This window comes from Diabrotica virgifera, chromosome 3 (assembly GCF_917563875.1).
Source record: "Diabrotica virgifera virgifera chromosome 3, PGI_DIABVI_V3a".
Taxonomy (NCBI): domain Eukaryota; kingdom Metazoa; phylum Arthropoda; class Insecta; order Coleoptera; family Chrysomelidae; genus Diabrotica; species Diabrotica virgifera.
In genome coordinates, this window is record NC_065445.1 from 758,824 (window position 1) to 767,580 (window position 8,757).

General features: G+C 28.7%; 1 long non-coding RNA gene across 1 annotated transcript; it reads right to left on the reverse strand.

The window, feature by feature from the left end:
• Positions 1 to 1,563: 1,563 nt before the first annotated feature.
• Positions 1,564 to 5,820, reverse strand: LOC126882769 (uncharacterized). The gene is made up of 5 exons (XR_007697377.1): positions 5,633 to 5,820; positions 4,727 to 5,028; positions 3,821 to 4,122; positions 2,915 to 3,216; positions 1,564 to 2,310 (listed from the first exon to the last, which is right to left on the reverse strand). It is a non-coding gene; the product is annotated as an uncharacterized LOC126882769 (long non-coding RNA).
• Positions 5,821 to 8,757: the final 2,937 nt, after the last annotated feature.

The window sequence follows — 8,757 nt, forward strand, 5'->3', positions numbered from 1 at the left end:
TATCGGATTGGAAGAAAAATAGAACTAAAATCGAAGAATTTTTTTTCAAAATGATAACAAAAGACAGTTTGGACAATCGGTGCAAAGCTAATAAAGCTAAGAATGAGACATTTGACGACGCTTTGTATGTGTGGTTTTGTGTAGAATGCGAACGTGGTTTACCAGTGTCTGTGTGACAATTATAACGGAGTTTATCTGTAAGCATACCATATTTTATTAATTTTTACCATTTTCTCCGGCTAACCCGGATTTTCGATAACCCGGATCGGCCGCGGTCCCAATTAATCCGAGTTAACGGGATTCCACTGTACCTACAAACCATCATACGAATAAAAACTGTTCCAATACAATACATGAAAAAATAATTGAGAAAAGAAGGTTCAGAAAACAATGACAATTAACAAGATCACCTCAGAGTAGCACAATACAACAGACCTCAATAAAGCACAAAAAAACTAAAAAATTGATAACGGCAGAAAGAAATGCAATTTTTCAGGAATACTTACAAAATCTAGATCAGCGGTTCTCAATCTGTGGTACATGTACCACTGGTGGTACATATCAATATTTGAGGTGGTACACAAAACGCAAAAACAGCCAAAATCAGCACCACTGTTATAGTTACATCATGATACAATAACAGAAGATATGACATGGAGCAGGTAGGCGGGGCCAACGTAGCTACGTCACTCTGTGAGTAGATCAGCATTATATTCAGTGTTGTCGTATAGTAAACACTGTTTATTTTTGTGTTTAAGGTGAATTTTACTTATAATTTGTTACACTTTTATCAAAAACTAGCTGACCCGGCAGACTTCGTACTGCCTCAATAGATAAAAACAAACTGTTGTATACAATAAACTTAAAATTAACAAAAGGAATTCGTAATTAATAAACAAAAATGCTCGATGTGAATGAGGTTTTATTATTATTTTTAATTAATTACACATGATGTTTGAAATAATAAAGTTTAGTTAGAAGTAACAAAATAAAGTTTGTAGTGCAACAGTTACAATCTTAAATTTGTTTATCTTATAATGAATATAACAGCTTTATTATATCTACATTCAAAACAACCATCTATTTATTATTAGGTTCGGGGAGATTCCAAGTCTATAGGTGTTGATTAAATAAAATTAAATTCAATTAAAATTAAATAAAAAGTAAATGAAGTAAATTAAAATTAAATGAAATTGAATAAACGTAAATAAAAATAAAAAAAACTGAATAAAATTAAATACAAATAAATAAAATCATATTAACTTAAATACAATTAAATAAAGTTAAAAAAGAATTAAATAAAAATAATAAATAAATTAAAAAATAATAATAAAATTAAATAAAAGAAAATATAGTCTAATAAAAATAAATAAAATTTAATAAAATGAAATAAAGTAAAATAAACAAAAATAAATAAAATACTTAAACTAAATAAAATTAAACAAAATGAATTAAAATTAAATAAAATTTTATAAAATAAACAAAAATAAATAAAATACTTAAACTAAATAAAATTAAACAAAATGAATTAAAATTAAATAAAATTTTATAATTTGCTGCTTGTTCTTTTCGTGTGCTCAGAATTTTTCTCCTGCTTACGGTTCCGTTTAGAGATATTTTTTGAAAATTTCGCAAAATTAAAAAATTCATATTTTGCCCAATTTGAGTCCCAAAGGTAAACTGTGCCACTTCTCTTCTATGAAATTTGTCGCTCGTTCTTCTTCTGTCCTCAGAATATTCCTACGGCTTGAGATATTGTATTTCGGACACCGATTGTGCTAGACAAAAAATTTTAGTACGGTTCTGCTCGGAATTCAGCAAGGAGTCTACCTACTTAATTTCATATTTTTCACGTCATTATTGTGAGAGTTACGGCGTCATGGGCAACCCCCTAATGACATACGGGTATGAAATATAGACAGCAACCTACTCCCAGTACAGTCCAATATACCTGCAAAATTTCATAAAAATCGGTTAAGTCGTTTCGGAGGAGTATGGTAACAAACACTGCGACCGGCGAATTTTTATATAGATGTAAAATATTTAAATGGCTATTAAAAAATAACGGTCTGAGATAAAAAATTGAAAATTTAGGATTGTATGTATCTTTTGCTTCTACATCTCATAAAAATAGTAAAAAACGGTTTTTCCAAAAATTAAAAAAATATATCAGGGGGGGCAACACCCCTTATGACGTACGGGTATGAAACTCCATATTATCCTATTCCCAGACCGCTAGAATATACATGTAAAATTTCATAAAAATCTGTTCAGTCGTTCTCGAGCTATAAATGGTGTAACTAACACAACCTCGACTTTCTTTTATATATATAGATGTAAAATATTTAAATGGCTATTAAAAAATAACAGTCTGAGATAAAAAATTGAAAATTTAGGATTGTATGTATCTTTTGCTTCTACATCTCATAAAAATAGTAAAAAACGGTTTTTCCAAAAATTAAAAAAATATATCAAGGGGGGCAACACCCCTTATGACGTACGGGTATGAAACTCCATATTATCCTATTCCCAGACCGCTAGAATATACATGTAAAATTTCATAAAAATCTGTTCAGTCGTTCTCGAGTTATAAATGGTGTAACTAACACAACATCGACTTTCTTTTATATATATAGATGTAAAATATTTAAATGGCTATTAAAAAATAACGGTCTGAGATAAAAAATTGAAAATTTAGGATTGTATGTATCTTTTGCTTCTACATCTCATAAAAATAGTAAAAAACGGTTTTTCCAAAAATTAAAAAAATATATCAGGGGGGGCAACACCCCTTATGACGTACGGGTATGAAACTCCATATTATCCTATTCCCAGACCGCTAGAATATACATGTAAAATTTCATAAAAATCTGTTCAGTCGTTCTCGAGTTATAAATGGTGTAACTAACACAACCTCGACTTTCTTTTATATATATAGATGTAAAATATTTAAATGGCTATTAAAAAATAACGGTCTGAGATAAAAAATTGAAAATTTAGGATTGTATGTATCTTTTGCTTCTACATCTCATAAAAATAGTAAAAAACGGTTTTTCCAAAAATTAAAAAAATATATCAGGGGGGGCAACACCCCTTATGACGTACGGGTATGAAACTCCATATTATCCTATTCCCAGACCGCTAGAATATACATGTAAAATTTCATAAAAATCTGTTCAGTCGTTCTCGAGCTATAAATGGTGTAACTAACACAACCTCGACTTTCTTTTATATATATAGATGTAAAATATTTAAATGGCTATTAAAAAATAACAGTCTGAGATAAAAAATTGAAAATTTAGGATTGTATGTATCTTTTGCTTCTACATCTCATAAAAATAGTAAAAAACGGTTTTTCCAAAAATTAAAAAAATATATCAAGGGGGGCAACACCCCTTATGACGTACGGGTATGAAACTCCATATTATCCTATTCCCAGACCGCTAGAATATACATGTAAAATTTCATAAAAATCTGTTCAGTCGTTCTCGAGTTATAAATGGTGTAACTAACACAACATCGACTTTCTTTTATATATATAGATGTAAAATATTTAAATGGCTATTAAAAAATAACGGTCTGAGATAAAAAATTGAAAATTTAGGATTGTATGTATCTTTTGCTTCTACATCTCATAAAAATAGTAAAAAACGGTTTTTCCAAAAATTAAAAAAATATATCAGGGGGGGCAACACCCCTTATGACGTACGGGTATGAAACTCCATATTATCCTATTCCCAGACCGCTAGAATATACATGTAAAATTTCATAAAAATCTGTTCAGTCGTTCTCGAGTTATAAATGGTGTAACTAACACAACCTCGACTTTCTTTTATATATATAGATGTAAAATATTTAAATGGCTATTAAAAAATAACGGTCTGAGATAAAAAATTGAAAATTTAGGATTGTATGTATCTTTTGCTTCTACATCTCATAAAAATAGTAAAAAACGGTTTTTCCAAAAATTAAAAAAATATATCAGGGGGGGCAACACCCCTTATGACGTACGGGTATGAAACTCCATATTATCCTATTCCCAGACCGCTAGAATATACATGTAAAATTTCATAAAAATCTGTTCAGTCGTTCTCGAGCTATAAATGGTGTAACTAACACAACCTCGACTTTCTTTTATATATATAGATGTAAAATATTTAAATGGCTATTAAAAAATAACAGTCTGAGATAAAAAATTGAAAATTTAGGATTGTATGTATCTTTTGCTTCTACATCTCATAAAAATAGTAAAAAACGGTTTTTCCAAAAATTAAAAAAATATATCAAGGGGGGCAACACCCCTTATGACGTACGGGTATGAAACTCCATATTATCCTATTCCCAGACCGCTAGAATATACATGTAAAATTTCATAAAAATCTGTTCAGTCGTTCTCGAGTTATAAATGGTGTAACTAACACAACATCGACTTTCTTTTATATATATAGATGTAAAATATTTAAATGGCTATTAAAAAATAACGGTCTGAGATAAAAAATTGAAAATTTAGGATTGTATGTATCTTTTGCTTCTACATCTCATAAAAATAGTAAAAAACGGTTTTTCCAAAAATTAAAAAAATATATCAGGGGGGGCAACACCCCTTATGACGTACGGGTATGAAACTCCATATTATCCTATTCCCAGACCGCTAGAATATACATGTAAAATTTCATAAAAATCTGTTCAGTCGTTCTCGAGTTATAAATGGTGTAACTAACACAACCTCGACTTTCTTTTATATATATAGATGTAAAATATTTAAATGGCTATTAAAAAATAACGGTCTGAGATAAAAAATTGAAAATTTAGGATTGTATGTATCTTTTGCTTCTACATCTCATAAAAATAGTAAAAAACGGTTTTTCCAAAAATTAAAAAAATATATCAGGGGGGGCAACACCCCTTATGACGTACGGGTATGAAACTCCATATTATCCTATTCCCAGACCGCTAGAATATACATGTAAAATTTCATAAAAATCTGTTCAGTCGTTCTCGAGCTATAAATGGTGTAACTAACACAACCTCGACTTTCTTTTATATATATAGATGTAAAATATTTAAATGGCTATTAAAAAATAACAGTCTGAGATAAAAAATTGAAAATTTAGGATTGTATGTATCTTTTGCTTCTACATCTCATAAAAATAGTAAAAAACGGTTTTTCCAAAAATTAAAAAAATATATCAAGGGGGGCAACACCCCTTATGACGTACGGGTATGAAACTCCATATTATCCTATTCCCAGACCGCTAGAATATACATGTAAAATTTCATAAAAATCTGTTCAGTCGTTCTCGAGTTATAAATGGTGTAACTAACACAACATCGACTTTCTTTTATATATATAGATGTAAAATATTTAAATGGCTATTAAAAAATAACGGTCTGAGATAAAAAATTGAAAATTTAGGATTGTATGTATCTTTTGCTTCTACATCTCATAAAAATAGTAAAAAACGGTTTTTCCAAAAATTAAAAAAATATATCAGGGGGGGCAACACCCCTTATGACGTACGGGTATGAAACTCCATATTATCCTATTCCCAGACCGCTAGAATATACATGTAAAATTTCATAAAAATCTGTTCAGTCGTTCTCGAGTTATAAATGGTGTAACTAACACAACCTCGACTTTCTTTTATATATATAGATGTAAAATATTTAAATGGCTATTAAAAAATAACGGTCTGAGATAAAAAATTGAAAATTTAGGATTGTATGTATCTTTTGCTTCTACATCTCATAAAAATAGTAAAAAACGGTTTTTCCAAAAATTAAAAAAATATATCAGGGGGGGCAACACCCCTTATGACGTACGGGTATGAAACTCCATATTATCCTATTCCCAGACCGCTAGAATATACATGTAAAATTTCATAAAAATCTGTTCAGTCGTTCTCGAGCTATAAATGGTGTAACTAACACAACCTCGACTTTCTTTTATATATATAGATGTAAAATATTTAAATGGCTATTAAAAAATAACAGTCTGAGATAAAAAATTGAAAATTTAGGATTGTATGTATCTTTTGCTTCTACATCTCATAAAAATAGTAAAAAACGGTTTTTCCAAAAATTAAAAAAATATATCAAGGGGGGCAACACCCCTTATGACGTACGGGTATGAAACTCCATATTATCCTATTCCCAGACCGCTAGAATATACATGTAAAATTTCATAAAAATCTGTTCAGTCGTTCTCGAGTTATAAATGGTGTAACTAACACAACATCGACTTTCTTTTATATATATAGATGTAAAATATTTAAATGGCTATTAAAAAATAACGGTCTGAGATAAAAAATTGAAAATTTAGGATTGTATGTATCTTTTGCTTCTACATCTCATAAAAATAGTAAAAAACGGTTTTTCCAAAAATTAAAAAAATATATCAGGGGGGGCAACACCCCTTATGACGTACGGGTATGAAACTCCATATTATCCTATTCCCAGACCGCTAGAATATACATGTAAAATTTCATAAAAATCTGTTCAGTCGTTCTCGAGTTATAAATGGTGTAACTAACACAACCTCGACTTTCTTTTATATATATAGATGTAAAATATTTAAATGGCTATTAAAAAATAACGGTCTGAGATAAAAAATTGAAAATTTAGGATTGTATGTATCTTTTGCTTCTACATCTCATAAAAATAGTAAAAAACGGTTTTTTCCAAAAATTAAAAAAATATATCAGGGGGGGCAACACCCCTTATGACGTACGGGTATGAAACTCCATATTATCCTATTCCCAGACCGCTAGAATATACATGTAAAATTTCATAAAAATCTGTTCAGTCGTTCTCGAGCTATAAATGGTGTAACTAACACAACCTCGACTTTCTTTTATATATATAGATATTATATTCATAGTTAGATTTGAATAGTCCTTAGGGGGTGTGATCATAAATATAATTAATGAATAAGAGAATTTAAGTAATAAAAAAATATAACTGATGGGCTTCATGACAATCGCAGCTTTAACTTTTTTTTATCATTTAACACATCACAACTTTATTGTTACCTTTATTTCATCGTCAGTACATATATTATACAGGGTGTATAATACATGTATTATATATAGGGTGGAAGGCACTTATGGAATAAAATTATTTCTGTCCTTGTTTTAAAAAACTTTAAAAAACGCTGAAACCCATTCATTTTTATATATAAATGTGGGCTTTTTAAACCTAAATTTAAATTTAAACAGGGTGATTCACGCAAGCCTGGTATAGTTCATAAGCTTTATTTTTAATGGAACACCCTATATATTTTTATATTATTAAAAGCTACTTAACGGCCTGATTTCAACGACCCATATCAGGTATGGTGTATTATGAATAATACAGGGTGAACTTTTGAAATTACAGTGTATGGAAACCACTTATGGAATAAAATTGTTTGTGTCCTTATTTTAGAAAATTATAAAAAAACGCTAGGATACGTCAACTTTTAAATTTAGATATGCTCTCTTTTGACATTAATTAAAATATATGGGGTGATCCACACAAGTCTATCATAGTCCATGATCTTTAATTGTAATGAAACACCCTGTATATTTTTATGTTTTTCAAATTTGCTAAATAACTTCATCACAAAAAAGTGTATTGTATAGGGCCTATTTATGAATAATACAAGATGAAATTTTAAAATTATATAGGTTAAATTTTCGTCAAGATATTAAATAGGTACCTACATAAAATTTTGAAATTATCTAATAATTTATCATATTTTAAATAATAGTAAAGTATGTATATAATAATGGTATTTTTAAAAATTAGCTAAATAAAGACATATATTTTCTAAACTAATTATAAATAATATTTATTTTTTTTTAGTTTTGTATTTTTAATGTCTTGAACGAAATTATGAATAATTTAAAAATTTCACCTTTTCAAAATTTCACCTTGTATTATTCATAATGGACCCGAATAATACATTTTTTTGAGATGAAGTTATAAAGTAGCTTCTAAGCACCTAAGAATATACAGGGTGATCCATTAAATCTAGAGATCATGGACTATGCTGTACTTGCGTAAATCACGCTGTAAATTTAAATCTATCTTTGTAAAGCGCCCACTTAAATTTAAAAGTTCCGGCATTTTTTATAATTTTTAAAATAAGGACACAAACAATTTTATTCCATATGTGGATTCCATAGTTAATAATTTCAAAATTTCATCCTGTATTGTTCATAATTCACCCTACATGATATAGTTAGTTGAAATCAGGTTGTTAAGCAGCTTTTAAAAATATAAAAATATACAGGGTGTTCTATTAAAAATAAAGCTTATGAACTCTGTTTGACTTTTATGAATCACCGTGTAAATTTAAATTTGTGTTTAAAAAGTGCAGATATTTATTTAAAAATCGACGAATATCAGCGTTTTTTTTATAATTTTTCGAAACAAGGACAGAAATCATTTTATTCTTCAAGTGCCTTCCACACTGTATAATTAGACGTATGTTGCCTAATAATAAAAAAATCATGTTTCTGATTGATTTTTATTATTAGAATATGTTCTCAATAATTATATTTAATCATACTAAAGAAAACAGCACTTCTAGAAAGTTTCACAACTGATATTAAAAGCTAAAATCTCCAAATTATAATGGCAATGCATTCGAAATTTAAAGGATCTACTCACAACGTGACGTCATGCGCGACCTGAAAGAAATTAGGAACGCTACATATCATATCTTGGGTTATTGTATCATGCAGTTACATAATTAGATTACCTAGCTAGATA